This window comes from Tursiops truncatus, chromosome 1 (assembly GCF_011762595.2).
Source record: "Tursiops truncatus isolate mTurTru1 chromosome 1, mTurTru1.mat.Y, whole genome shotgun sequence".
Taxonomy (NCBI): domain Eukaryota; kingdom Metazoa; phylum Chordata; class Mammalia; order Artiodactyla; family Delphinidae; genus Tursiops; species Tursiops truncatus.
In genome coordinates, this window is record NC_047034.1 from 40,948,810 (window position 1) to 40,964,619 (window position 15,810).

A 15,810-nucleotide genomic window follows, 5' to 3' on the forward strand; every position below is an offset into this window, starting at 1 on the left:
TGTTCTATAAAGTTGATACCAGCCAGGGTTCTTGGCCTTCCCCCAATCAATAGAAATTGATAAGAGGCCAGATAAGGAATTCAGGCAAGGCTTTATTGGGGCCCCTGCTGCAGTAGGGGGGAGCGAAAACAAGTAACAGTTTCCCTTGTTTGCTCCCCAAGGTCGGTGGTGACCTGATTCCTTTTGTGGGGTGAGGGTAGGAGTCTGTGCAGTGGTCGGGCTGGAGGGGCTTAGGTTGTTTGCCCACCCTTTTGGTGGTGTTGAGTGCAGCATGCATGTGCAGTGCACCTTTTTTGCTCCCCGCTCTTCAGAAGTGGTAGTTGGGTTTTTTCGGTCTTTTTGTATCATGTCCATAATTTGCCCCAACTGCTCAAGCATGCACACAGTTATTATTAGTCCTTTAGAGTTTCTTTGTATTTTGTTGCTCAAGGAGATGTTTGTCCAGGTGCAAGCACGGCAGCAAAGTGTCCCAGGTCCCAGCCTGTCTCAAAGTTACTGCCAACACTGAATTAATAACTACTGAACCATTGCTCCTAAGGTAAATACAGTTAGGTTCCCCCAAGCCACTGGTCACATTTTAGTCACTAAATCAATACATAACCTTGTTTTATATGTGTTTGTTTAAAGACACTTTATTTACTATATATTTTTGATTCAGTAACATTGAATTCATGACCAATAGCACGAATTTATACCTGAGTGAAGCATATATAACACATGTATTTTCTCCATAAGGCACATCAAGGACTCTAGGAACAATAGACAGCATTTCAGCACTACCTTTGGGGGCCATTTTTAACATATTTTATTTTATTTCTTTTATTTCATTTCATTTCATTTTCTTGGCTGCACCCCACAGCTGTGGGATCTTATTTCCTGAACCAGGGATTGAACCCCAGGACCTGGCAGTGAAAATGCGGAGTCCTAACTACTGTACCGCCAGGGAATTCCCTGGGGGCCATTTTAAACAAGAAAATCCCTAAGAAAAAAGGCACAAAAATGTGAAAAGTGTGGCACTAAATAGACCATGAAGAGGACACTTGTTTATGATGTGAGAGCTGAAACAAGAAGGCAGCACTTTGCTTCCCTAGACCTCTGCTGGGAACATGCACGTTAGGCAACCAAATTTTTGCCACTCTGCACATGTCCATGAATGACTGCAAAAGCACTGCAAGTATTGATGGTGGACAAATGATTGTCCACCACTAAGTGGGTGGACACACCACCTAAGCCAGCCCTCGGGCCCAAGCCCTGGACCCACCCCTACCCTCACCCTGTATAAGGAACCAGCTCGCCTCCCCTACTCGGGGAACAAGCAAGGGAACCTGTCACCTGTTTTTCCTTGTTTTTCCCTTGTGCTGCACCAGGAGCCCCAATAAAGCCTTGCCTGAATTTCTTGTCTGGCCTCTTATCAATTTCTATTGATTAGGGAGGGCAAGAACCGTGGTGGGTAACAGCATGATTTTACTTTTTTTTTTTTTTTTTGAGAATTATCCTGTAACAGTTTTGCAGTTCCCACTGAGATGCCCAATGTATTCATCTGACAACCAGTTGAACTTCACCACCAGACAAGTACACCTCATGGGTTGCTAAATCCAGGTACTTCTTTTCTTGCTCCCAGAGGTGAATCTGAAGCACAATAGAATTCTTTAGGTCTCTGTTTTCCTCACGTAAATTTTCTCCTCCACCAATTTTTGGGGGCTTATATGTGGCCAATAAATTATTTCCCCTTCATGGCAGCAAAGATCAGGAATTCGGTTGTATGGTCTGACCACATTGGTGGGCTCTGTAAAAGGATTAATGATTTATAGAGATCTATTTTCTGTTGAGTGAGAGACAACAGAGAATCTGGTTTGTTGGCTTTGTTTGTTTTTTCATTTGTCTATTTTCAGTTCAAGAATTCTGTGTCTACTGGGAAGAATAACTCTTTGATATCTAGAATAGTGAATTTTTATGTTTCCATGTTTACTCTTGACCCATGGCTGAAATTGTAAAATAAAAGTCATAAACTCTCCATATGCCTGTGTGTCTATGTGTCTGTTATTTCTAAAGGACTTTACCTCTCATTTTGTGAGTATGAGATGTCTTACATCAGGATGGTACTCATAAATTAAATTATAAAGTTTATTAAAGGAGCTCTGTTCTGATTGGCTTATAAAGGTAAATAAACACATATAAATTTAACTTCTTACATTATCTGAAAACAGACATAGAAATACTTTAATGTGATATGCTTAAAATAAAAATATATTATTCTTACAGAAACTAACTCAGAAATGTTTTAAGGATCCAAGTTCAAATAATTAAGGTCAATCTCTAGTGAACAGGTGGTTTCTTTTTTGAAATAGTTTGATGGTAATAAGAAATGGGTGGGGTGAGACACTGATTGATATCTCAAAATACCATTCCATCATAATTGCATAGATAGCCAGGGGCTGAGGCAGTGAAGAAGAATGGTCAGGAATGCCTCAGCGTTCAAGGTCTCTACTAAAGGGAAACGAAATATTTCGGGCAAGCATACAGAGATTCATCTGCTGCTAAGGGGACTGCTTAAAAGCTTAGGAACTTGAATCAGTTGGGCGGAGGTGTGAGTAGTTAATATGGCAATAAGTGTGAGTTAAACCTCTCCCAGAGGCTCTGATGTTTGAAAGAAAAGGGAAGTGCTTCAGAGTCCACATTCTATGATATGAGGATTCTCAAGAATTCATTGCCCACTGGGAAGGAGAACAGCTCTGTAATAACTGGACGGGTGAGTTTCTGTGTTTACTCTTTTTTTTTTTTTTTTTTTTTTTTGCGGTACGCGGGCTTCTCACTCCTGTTGCGGGGCACAGGCTCCGGACGCACAGGCTCAGCGGCCATGGCTCACGGGCCCAGTCGCTCTGCAGCATGTGGGATCTTCCCGGACCGGGGCACAAACCCGTGTCCCCTGCATCAGCAGGCGGACTCTCAACCACTGCGCCACCAGGGAAGCCCTCTGTGTTTATTCTTGAACCATGGAAGTTGTTCTTGCTGCCAGAAACTAAAGTAGGTAAGACTCCCTCTCCCTTCCACAGAACTGCCAGGGCTGATTATGGAGCAGAGAGGAGGATGGAGAGGTGCAGTGGCATGAAGTCAGTGACTGTCTCTCCTCTCAAGGAATAAGTCACTAGTGGAGGCACTTTTCAGAGTGTGACAGAGGTACAGAGAACCTCATTAAGGAATTAAGGGCTCTACAACTAGACATAGAGATGACTAGAGCTATGGAAATGTGGCAGAAGATAAAATAATACTCAAAAATATGAATTTTGTAATGCCATTTGCAGCAATATGGATGGACCTAGAGATTGTCATACTAAGTGAAGTAAGTCAGACAAAGACAAATATCATATGATATCACTTATATGTGGAATCTAAAAAAATGGTACGAATGAACTTATTTACAAAACAGAAACAGAGTCACAGCTGTAGAAAACAATCTTATGGTTACCAGGGGGGAGGGGATAAATTGGGAGATTGGAATTGATATATACACACTACTATATATAAAATAGATAACTAATAAGGCCCTACTGTATAGCACAGGGAACTCTATTCAATACTCTGTAATGACCTATATGGGAAAAGAATCTGAAAAAGATTGGAGATATATATATAACTGATTCACTTTGCTGTACAGAAACTAACAGCATTATAAATCAACTATATGCTAATAAAAATGTTTTTAAAAATATGAGTTTTGAACAATAGCAAAGAGACTTAGGGATTTGAAAACAATTTTCAGATAATTCTGAGCAGGGGCTTGACCATTTCAGCTGTCTAGTCTGGGATGTCTAGACTGGATCAGCAAACAAGGCAGAGCCAGGATTATGAGAGAAGAAAAATCCAGAACAGACTGAAAGAGAAACATTACACATCTGGAGAAGACCTTCACTAGTTTCTAGAGGACAGGAGGAATCAGAAATTTACACCACATTGGTCAAAAAGTACAAACTTTCGGTTATAAGATGAATAAATTCTGAGGCCTAAAGTGTAGCATAGTGACTATAGTTAATAAAAATGTATACCTGAAATTTACTAAGATAAGTATTCTCACCCTACACACACACACAAAATGGTAACTAAGTGAGGAGATGGATAGGATATGTTAATTAACTTGTGATAATCGTTTCAAAATGTTTATATATATCAAGACATGTTGCACACCTTAATATGTACAATTTTTATTTGTCAATCATACCTCAAGTTAACACCATAACAAGAGTGTAGCACTTCTAGTTTGTTAAGTTCCAATTTAAATAATCTTTCCAGATATTCTTATTGTTATATCCCTATACCAGGTGGACTCCAATGACATTTGCAGTTAAAGTTCATTCACTCTTTCATTTTTTCATTTATCCCAACACCCAGCTTAAGAAATAAAGTATTAAAAATGTGGTTGAAGCCTCTTGGCACTTCACCCACAAGTCCTTCATCTCCCCAGATATAACTACTGTCCTGATTTCCATTCCCATATATGCTGTTATATTTTTCTGTATAATAAGTATTCCAAACATTATACAATGTTTTATGTAACATATTTTAAAACTATATGTAAATGGCACACTCTGTCTGCAACTTGCTTTTAAAACTCAACATTATATTTTAAGATTTACCCATGTTTATCCCTCTAATTCTGGTTCATTCATTTTTCAATACTGTACATTATTCCAACTACAAGTCACAATTTACTAATCTTCTATTCTGTTGATATACATTTATGTTGTTTACTGTTTTTGCTATTATTACTAATGCTATAATTACTAATAAATGTTCTTATATGTCTCCCTGGTCACATCTGTGATGTTTCTTTACATGTTCCCAGGGGTGGAATTGTGCTGATGGTAGGAAATACATCCTCATCTTCACTACATATTGACAAATTGCTCTCCAAAGTGGTTGTACTTTCACTTGGCATGTATAAAAATTTCTATTGCTCCAAATACTAATTTCATTTGTATTCCTAACAAAATTTCTAATAAGAATTTTGTTATCTCTATCCTTTTCATGATTAAGACAAGAACTTTAGCAGACTTTTTCATTAAACACTGCTGCCCATATTTCTTGATTTTTTTTTTGTTCCCTCAACACTAGTTTTTGAATCGTAACACCAACATATTTATAACAACTTCTTTGCCTCTTTGTTATTGTTAAAAATCAAAATTCAACTGAGGAAATTTGAAGATCTAACTGGCTTTATTCGAGGATTCATGAATCAGGCAGCATCCCATCAAACAGACAGAAAGGAGTTCTGAGGAGCTGTACGAAATGGAAGGCTTTTGGAGGCAGAAAGGATTGAGAAAAGGAAGTTTCTAGCAAAGAGTGTGTTGTTTCAGGCAAGGTCACCTGCCTTCGGGGGACAGAAGGGTTCTATTGCGCAGACTACCTTGCTAGTGCTGACCAGGTAATTTCAGATTGACTGGTTAAAGTTTACATTCCTGGGAGAGGCTGAAACTGCAGTTAGGTTAGGTATTAAGTCTTGATTTGCTGATGTGGTGCTTAGCACAAACGAATCCATTTTGGGCCCGTTGTGTCATTTTTTACACATTGTTTCTCTTTTTAGCAAATGTCTGTGGGTGATAAAATCTTTTTGTTTTTGTGTCACTGATAATATCTTCATTTTTGGTTTCTCTGTGAGTGACAGTTACCAAACTATGTTTTATTTGCCTCCATTTCTCCCCAAGTAATCCCAGACCAGAATCAGGTCTTATATTGGTGGTTTAAGCTTATCTAGCTATGCTATTAAGAAACACTGCAGATCCAGGCTTTGAGCTAGTGGACCACTTGACCAGGTCTGGGATATGAAACTGTCACCTTTCTCCTGCCTACCTCCTAGCCACTGTCACGGCTCTGGAAGCAGTCATTGCAGCGCTTTTCAACCTTTTTTTCATAGGTGCAGAAGCCCCTAGTTTCAGCAGTGAGACTGCATCCATCTCTTGTCTTTCAAGGGAGGACTTTTGGTCCATGTTAACAAGCAGGAACAGAATTCTTAGATGGAGAACGCTGTAGGCCTCAACTTTGGTGTTTCTGGGCCTCAGAGAGGTTTATATTGGTTCCAAGCATGGTAGTTTATTTGTTTGTTTCTTGGCTTTGTTTTGTTTGTTAATTTCTGTTTTCATATTTTATCTCTCATTGCTATGTGTTGGAGCAGAGGACATTTCAATGCAAGAACTTATATCTTAGCTGGAAGTACAAACATATTGTTTTATGTAATATCAGAAACAATTTCTTTATAAGCTCAAAGTATATGCCTCCAGAATCATGAGGACATTGATAATCAGTGTAGCACAGGAAATGGAAAGACTTGTAAGTGTCAAATAAACCTGGGATTTAACAGACCTGACACTTCCAGATGTGGCATGGGGCAAATGTATCACCTCTTTGATTACAGTTAGCTCACCTCTAAAAGGGGATAATAATACTTATGAAATAGTGTGAGGATTAAATAAAATGATAGGTGTGAAGTATCTGTTATAAGACACAGGCAGAAATGTTCATTTTGCATCAACTTTGTATGCAAAACAAACTGGAACATAAACTTGGTTAAATAAACTACATATACTGAGTAGATAATACACATATAACAGAGGTTTATGCAGACACTTCGGGAAACAGTACAGAGGAAATTAAACACAGAAGATTAAAATGTTATAAAGTCAAATGAAAAGTAATACAGTATAAATTCAATACATAAGATATCCACCTGATCCTCTCAGATTTTTTAAGACAAGGATGGGTATACTAATGTATAATAACCTATTTTGGGACTTCCCTTGTGGTCCAGTGTTTAAGAATCCGCCTGCCAATGCAGGGGACACGGGTTCAACCCCTGATCTGGGAAGATCCCACATGCCACAGAGCACAAACCTGTGCGCCACAACTACTGAGCCAGTGCTCTAGACCCTGCAAGCCACAACTACTGAGCCCACATGCCACAACGACTGAGCCCGCATGCCACAACTACTGAAGCCTGTGCGCCTAGAGCCCAAGCTCTGCAACAAGAGAAGCCACTGCAACGAGAAGCCCTCACACCACAACGAAGAGTAGCCCCTACTCTCCACAACTGGAGAAAGCCTGCGCACAGCAACGAAGACCCAACACAGCCAAAAATAAATAAGTAAATAATAAAAATAAATTAATTATAAATTTTTTTTTATTATAACCTATTTTGAACTATTGATGATATAAATGTGTCCAATTCTTCAAGAAACCTTGTATCCTTTGTTAAAAAAACCCTCCCAATTCGTGAAGTTACATAGTCATATATACATACATGTACATAACATCTATATATTAATATGGGGTATAAAATTATTTTTGCCCTTTTGTGCTTAAAAAACAAGATTTGGCAATATGTGGATTGCAAGGAAAAGCTAAAAAATAAAGATGAAAATCCAAATAAAGTTGAAATTTGTCTTTCAACTCCCACACATGTTCTTATACTTCACATTCAACCTCCAAATTCTGGAACATGTTTCAGTATAGCCTACCAACTCTTTTAATAAAAATATCTCGGGTTGTCATGGTGACATAATTCTCTCCCCTGCAGAACCTAGTAGTCTGGTACAGTGGCTTCCTAACTCTTTATGGTTATGAAATCTTACCTTTCTTTTTTTCATGCCGTTTCTAATTTTTTCCAGCCTAAGTTATATCTGACCTGCCAGAGTGGTGGCATATTAAAGATTTAATTTGGAGCAGGCCAGGTTTCACAAATGGTCTCACAATATCCAGGAAATTGGACTGCAAAGCTGATGGAATTCTCCATAACGATATGTTCTGCAGTGATCCTTGATGAAAACTTTACAGCATTCAGCCCTTGCTAGAATTTCTCAATTCTTTCCTAACCTGTAAATGGGCTGATTAAATTAAGAACTCTTGATGTTCAGGCTTTCAAAACAGAGGCACAATGATAGAAATTTGGTAGTCAGGATATAAAACTCATGTTAGCTCATCTTTTTGCTCTACCCCCAAACCCTTTCCTATTCTGATCCCCCAGTCCCAGAATGAGGCCTTTGCAGGTTTGTGAGTCCCTATAGTACAGATACTTGTGAATGTTATGGAATTGAACTTAGCTCTGACAGATGACCTTGCTGCCTGGCTTGGTCTGTTTTTGGGCTCCTACAGCTATCTTTCTGGGAAGCTATGAAAGAACAAGGACAGATCTCAGCAGGGGTTCCCTGGACACAGAGAAGAAGGAAGAGGCTGGGAAATGGAACAGCAGAGGAGAGCATGAGGAAGCTACATGTAAGAAAAAGTAAAAATGCTCTTTGTGGTTGTCTGATACCCATTTGAGGACAGAAGCCGTGTCTTTTGTTTGTCTAAATAATGAGTAAATAAATGGATATTTTATGGTATTTTACCAAGTATTTTGACTCTGCCATGCCCAAACTAGATATTTAGCTGTAAGCAGTATGTACCTTTAATGAAGGCTAACGTCAAGGTGTAAGTTGTTTCACATTATTCTCTTTAATTAATCTTTAGTTCATAGTTATCTAAACTTGGGAGATTTGGGATCCTAGAGGTCAAAAATATTTAAGAGAATCTTTGATTTATTACAATATTTTGAAAAATCTAATAGAAACTGAAGAAAAGTCTACAACAAGGTAGCAAAGCTTTGCCAAAAACTCAAGTTTCTTTTAGTGTTAGTGTTAGTTTCTGTTGTACAAAAAACTGACTCAGCCATATGCATACATATGTCCCCATACCCCCTCCCTCTTGAGCCTCCCTCCAAGCCTCCCTATCCCACCCCTCTATGTCATCGCAAAGCACCGGGGTGATCTCCCTGTGCTATGCAGCTGCTTCCCACTAGCTATCTTTTTTACATTCGGTAGAGTATATATGTCGATGCTACTCTCACTTTGCCCCAGCTTCCCCCTCCCCTGCCATGTCCTCAAGTCTATTCTCTATGTCTACGTCTTTATTCCTGCCCTGCAACTAGGTTCATCAGTACCATTTTTTTTTTTTTAGATTCCATATATATGTGTTAGCATATGGTATTTGTTTTTCTCTTTCTGACTTACTTCACTCTGTATGACAGACTCTATGTCCATCCACTTCACTACAAATAACTCAATTTAGTTTCTTTTTATGGCTGAGTAATATTCCATTGTATATATGTGCCACATCTTCATTATCCATTCATCTGTTGATGGCCATTTAGGTTGGTTCCATGTCCTGGCTATTGTAAATAGTGCTGCAATGAACATTGTGGTACATGACTCTTTTTGAATTATTGTTTTCTCAGGGTATATGCCCAGTAGTGGGATTGCTGGGTCATATGGTAGTTCTATTTTTAGTTTTTTAAGGAACCTCCATACTTTTTTCCATATTGGTTGTATCAATTTACATTCACACCAACAGTGCAGGAGGGTTCCCTTTTCACTACACCCTTTCCAGCATTTATTCCTTCTAGATTTTTTGATAATGACCATTCTGACTGGCGTGAGGTGATACCTCATTGTAGTTTTGATTTGCATTTCTCTAATAATTAGTGATGTTGAGCATCTTTTCATGTACCTCTTGGCCATCTGTATGTCTTCCTTGGTGAAATGTTTATTTAGGTCTTCTGCCCATTTTTTAACTGGATTGGTTGTTTTTTTTTATATTGAGCTCCATGAGCTGTTTGTATATTTTGGAGATTAATCCTTTGTCTGTTGATTCATTTGCAAATATTTTCTCCCATTCTGAGGGTTGTCTTTTTGTCTTATTTATGGTTTCCTTTGCTGTGCAAAATCTTTTAAGTTTCATTAGGTCCCATTTGTTTTTGTTTTTATTTCTGTTACTCTAGGAGGTGGGTCAAAAAAGATCTTGACATGGTTTATGTCAAACAGTGTTTCTCCTATGTTTTCCTCTAAGAGTTTTATAGTGTCTGGTCTTACATTTAAGTCTTTAGTCCATTTTGAGTTTATTTTTGTGTATGGTGTTAGGTAGTGTTCTAATTTCATTCCTTTACATGTAGCTGTCCAGTTTTCCCAGCACCACTTATAGAAGAGGCTGTCTTTTCTCCATTGTATGTTCTTGCCTCCTTTGTCATAAATTAGGTGCCCATAAATGTGTGGATTTATCTCTGGGCATTCTATCTGGTATCATTAATCTATATTTCTGTTTTTGTTCCAGTACCATACTGCCTTGATTACTGTAGCTTTGTGGTATAGTTTGAAGTCAGGGAGCCTGATTCCTCCAACTCCGTTTTTCTTTCTGAAGATTTCTTTGGTTATTCAGGGTCTTTTGTGTTTCCATACAAATTGTAATTTTTTTTGTTCTACTTCTGTGAAAAATGCCATTGGTAATTTGATAGGGATTGCACTGAATCTGTAGATTGCTTTGGGTAGTATAGTCATTTTCACAATGTTGACTCTTCCAATACAAGAACATGGTATATCTCTCCATCTCTTTGTATCATCTTTAATTTCTTTCATCAGTGTCTTATAATTTTCTGCATACTGGTCTCTTGTCTCCTTAGGTAGGTTTATTCCTAGGTATTTTATTCTTTTTGTTGCAATGGTAAATGCGAGTGTTTCCTTTATTTCTCTTTCTGATTTTTCGTTTTTGGTGTATAGGAATGCCAGAGATTTCTGTGCATTAATTTTGTATCCTGCAACCTTACCAAATTCATTGATTAGTTCTAGTAGTTTTCTGGTGGCATCTTTAGGATTTTCTATGTATAGTATCATGTCATCTGCAAACAGTAATAGTTTGACTTCTTCTTTTCCAATTTGTATTCCTTTTATTTCTTTTTCTTCTCTGATTACCATGGCTAGGACTTCCAAAACTATGTTGAATAAGAGTGGCAAGAGTGGACATCCTTGTGTTGTTCCTGATCTTAGTGGAAATGCTTTCAGTTTTTCACCATTGAGAATGATGTTTGCTGTGGGTTTACCATATATGGCCCTTATTATGTTGAGGAAGGTTCCCTTTATGCCCACTTTCTGGAGAGTTTTTATCATAAATGGGTGTTGAATTTTGTGAAAAGCTTTTTCTACATCTATTGAGATGATCATATGGTTTTTATTCCTTAATTTGTTAATGTGGTATCTCACATTGATTGATTTGCATGTATTGAGGAATCCTTGCATCCCTGGTATAAATCCCACTTGATCATGGTGTATGAGCCTTTTAATGTGTTGTTGGATTCTGTTTGCTGGTATTTTGTTCAGGATTTTTGCGTCTATGTTCATCAGTGATATTGGTCTGTAATTTTCTTTTTTTGTGATATCCATTTCTGGTTTTGGTATCAGGGTGATGGTGGCCTCATAGAACAAATTTGGGAGTGTTTCTCCCTCTGCAATTTTTTGGAGGAGTTTGAGAAGGATAAGTGTTAGCTCTTCTCTAAATGTTTGATACAATTCTCATGTGAAGCCATCTGGTCCTGGGCTTTTGTTTGTTGGAAGATTTTTAATCACAGTTTCAACTTCAGTGCCTGTGATTGGTCTGTTTATATTTTCTACTTCTTCCTGGTTCATGCTTGGAAAATTGTACCTTTCCAAGAATTTGTCCATTTCTTCGTGGTTGTCCATTTTATTAGCATACAGTTTTTCATAGTAGTGTCTTATTACCCTTTGTATTTCTGCAGTATAAGTTGTGATTTCTCCAGTTTCATTTCTAATTTTATTGTTTTGCATCCTCTCCCTTTTTTTCTTGATGAGTCTGGCTAAGGGTTTATCAATTTTGTTTATCTTCTCAAAGAACCAGCTTTTAGTTTTATTGATCCTTTCTACTGTTTTCTTTGTTTCTATTTCATTGATTTCTGCTCTGATCTTTATGAGTTCTTTCCTTCTGACTTTGGGTTTTCTTTGTTCTTCTTTTCCTAGTTGTTTTTCTTTTAATTAATTTATTTAATTTATTTATTTTTGGCTGCATTGGGTCTTCGTTGCTGCATGGGGGCTTTCTCTAGTTTCGGTGAGCGGAGTCTACTCTTCCTTGTGGTGCGCCAGCTTCTCATTGTGGTGGCTTCTCTTGTTGCAGAGCACGGGCTCTAGGCATGCAAGCTTCAGTAGTTGTGGCATGTGGGCTCTAGAGTGCAGTCTCAGTAGTTGTGGCACATGGGCTTAGTTACTCCGTGGCATGTGGGATCTTCCCGGACCAGGGCTTGAACCCATGTCCCCTGCATTGGCAGGTGGATTCTTAACTACTGCAGCACCAGGGAAGCCCTCTCTAGTTGTTTAAAGTGTAGGGTTAGATTGTTTATTTGAGATTTTTCTTGTTTCTTGAGGTGAGATTGAATTGCTATAAACCTCCCTCTTAAAAGTCTTTTTGCTGCATACCATAGGTTTTGGGTCGTCGTGTTCTCATAGTCATTCGTTTCTATGTATTTTTTTATTTCTTCTTTGATTTCTTCAGTGATCTCTTAGTTATTTAGTAGCGCACTGTTTAGCCTCCATGTATTTGTGTTTTTTACAGTTTTTTTTCCTGTAACTGATTTCCAATCTCATAGTGTTCTGGTCAGAAAAGATGCTTGATATGATTTCAATTTTCTTAAATTTTCCGAGGCTTGATTTGTGACCCAAGATGTGACCTATCCTGGAGGATGTTCCATGTGCACTTGAGAAGAAAGTGTATTCTGCCACTTTTGGGCGGAATGTTCTATAAATACCAATTAAATCTATCTGGTCTATTGTGTCATTTAAAGCTTGTGTTCCCTTATTTATTTTCTGTTTGGATGATCTGTCCACTGGTGTAAGTGGGGTGTTAAAGTCCCCTACTATTATTGTGTTATTGTCGATTTCTCCTTTCATGGCTGTAAGCATTTGCCTCATGTATTGAGGTGCTCCTATGGGTACATTTTTTATTACATTCTGGTCAGATGCTCAGATCAGTATAAGTGGATGATTTTGGCAAGAAGATAAATAATTATAACTTAATATATTTAATTGGATTGGCAGGAAAAAATCTTTAGAGCCCGGGAGTTAAAGCACTCAGAAGCTCTTATCTTCTAGCTTAACTCTGAAGCTCTTATCTTCCAGCCACTGCAACAAATACCCGGGTACAAATACAATACAAAGGAAGAACAGCCCCTGCCTTTAAGGAGCATGAGGGAACTCCTGCAGTGATGTCTGTGGTGGTGGTTACACAATTATAGACATTTGTCAAAACTAAACAAACTATACACTTAAAATTGGTGAATTTTGCTGTATATAAATTATGTCTCAATATAAACAACATAAAGTCATAAGGCAACACTGTCTTTTAAAAATAAAAACATACCTTTTTCTTTCTATATTCATGGAAAGAATACAGGCAAGAATTACCATTAATTTAATATTGTTGAGAAGTCTATATTACATTATGAGAATTTTGTAAATTTAGCATGATGACACAACCAAAAACACTGCTAATGGTTCTTTCATATCTGTGTCTCCTTTAACTAAAGACTCAATGGAATTCTACAAGAGAATTTTCCAATCCTGAACAGGAGTACTTATTCTAGTTGAAAATTAATAAGCAACACAGAGTTTAACTAGGAAATCCATTAGCAAGTTTGTAGCTGGCCATAAGGTTATCTAAGCCTGACAGGTTCCAGAGAATTGAAGGGGAAAAAAAAAGTGTAAAGGAGATTTAAGAACATGAAACAGCTCTTATGCTACTCAAAATTTAGCAATGCTACTCCACATGATTCTAATTCTACTCCTAATAACGAACCCTGCAAGGATCAAGAATATAGAGATCGTTCCTTAAAGCTAGAAGTCAGTCAGTAATAGGAAATGTAAAGAAGACTGCCTTTAAGGAGTTCACGGTGTAGTGGGATAAAAACATGTCAGCCCTAAATTAACCCACACAACATATCACTACCCTGCAAAAGCTGTGTAGTACAGATGAAGAATAGAGATGTTTTAGCAAAGAAGAAGGAGCACCTACTACTCCTTGAAAGGGAAGATCGTTACTGTGAAATAGGGCTTCAGAAAATCATTAGTCCTTGAGTGAGCTAATTCCTGAAGGCTGGTTGGGAGTGGTGGGGATCTCAAGAGAAACAAATGGTTTGCAGATCTGGAGGTGTGAAATTGCAAAGGATTTGGTTGAAACCCAGAGAAATGAAACTGACAGGTGAGCAGGGACCAGACATGATCGATCCTAAAAATCTATGACAGAGAAATTATGACAGTAAGACCCACTGAAGAATTTTACAGAGGAGTGACATAATGCCATAGCTTTTTTTTTTTTGCAGTACGTGGGCCTCTCACCGCTGTGGCCTCTCCCGTTGCGGAGCACAGGCTCCGGACGCGCAGGCTTAGCGGCCATGGCTCACAGGCCCAGGTGCTCCGCAGCATGTGGGATCTTTCCGGACCGGGGCACGAACCCGTATTTCTGAACTCTCAAATCCATGCCATTTGTCTATATGTTTACCCTTATGCCATGACCACACTCTTTTGATTACTGTAGCTTTGTAGTAAAATTTGAAATCAGGAAGTGAATCCTTTTTTTTTTTTTCAAGATTGTTTTGGCCATTCAGCGTCCCTTGCATTTCCAAATGAATTTTAGGAACAGTTTGACCATTTCCGAAAAAAGAAAACAAAAAACAAAAACCAAGCAGTCAGATTCTTAATGGGGATTACACTGAATCTGTAGATAAATTTGTGGAGTATTGCCATCTTAACAATATTCTAATCCGTGAACATGGGATGACTTTCTACTTATTTAGGTATGCTTTAATTTCTCTCTACGAGGTTTTTAGAGTTTTCAGTGTACAAGTCTTACATTTCCTTGTTTAAGTTTATTCTCAAATATTTTATTGTTTTGATGGTACTGTAAATGGAATTATTTTCTTAATTTTATTTTCAGATTGTTTATTGCTAGTGTATAGAAATAAAATTGATTTTTCTGTGCTGATCTTATCTCCTGAAATTACAGTTTTACTGCACTTGTGTGTGTTTAGAGTTTTCTGTATATGAGATCATGTCACCCGCAAAAAAAAAGTTTTACTCCTGCCTTTCTACTCTGGATGCTTTATATTTCTTGTCTCATTGTCTTGGCTAGAACTTCCAGTACAATGTTGAATAGATGTGGAAAGAGTGTACCTCTTTGTCTTGTTGCTGATCTTAGGGAGAAAACTTTCAGTTTTTCACCACTGAGTATGATGTTAGCTGTGATTTTTTCATCAGTACCATTTATCAGGTTGAGGAAATTCTATTTTATTCCTACTTTGTTTTGTGTTTATCACGAAAGGGTGTTGGATTTTGTCAAATGCTTTTTCTGTATATATCTATTGAGATAATCATGTGTTTTCCCCCTTTATTTCATTAATATGGTGTATTACATTCATTTATTTTCCTATGTTGAACGAACCTTGCATTTTTGGGATAAATCCCACTTACCATGTTATTTAATCCTTTTAATATACTGTGGGATTTGGTTTGCTAATATTTAGTTGAAGATGTTTCCATATATTCATAAGAGATTTTGGACTGCAGTTTTCTTATTTTGGTATGTCTTTGTCTGGCTTTGATACTCAGTTAATACTGGCTTCATAAAATGAGTCATTGTTTTCTCATCTATTTTTTTTGGGAAGAATTTGAGAAAGATTGTTGTTAATTTTTCTTTAAATATTTGGTAGAATTCACCAGTGAAGCCATCTGATCCTGGGCTTTTTACTTGTTCAAGCTTTAAAATTACTGATTCAATATTTTTATTCATTATGTGTCTATTCACATTTTCTGTTGCTTCTTGAGCCAGTTTTGGTTGGACATTTTTTGTTTTGTTTTTTAGCTCTTTGAACATATTTAAAATAGTTTATTTACATTTGGGCTTCCTCATGGACTTGGTTTTTATTGATTTCTGTTTTCACTGTGTAGGGGCCATACT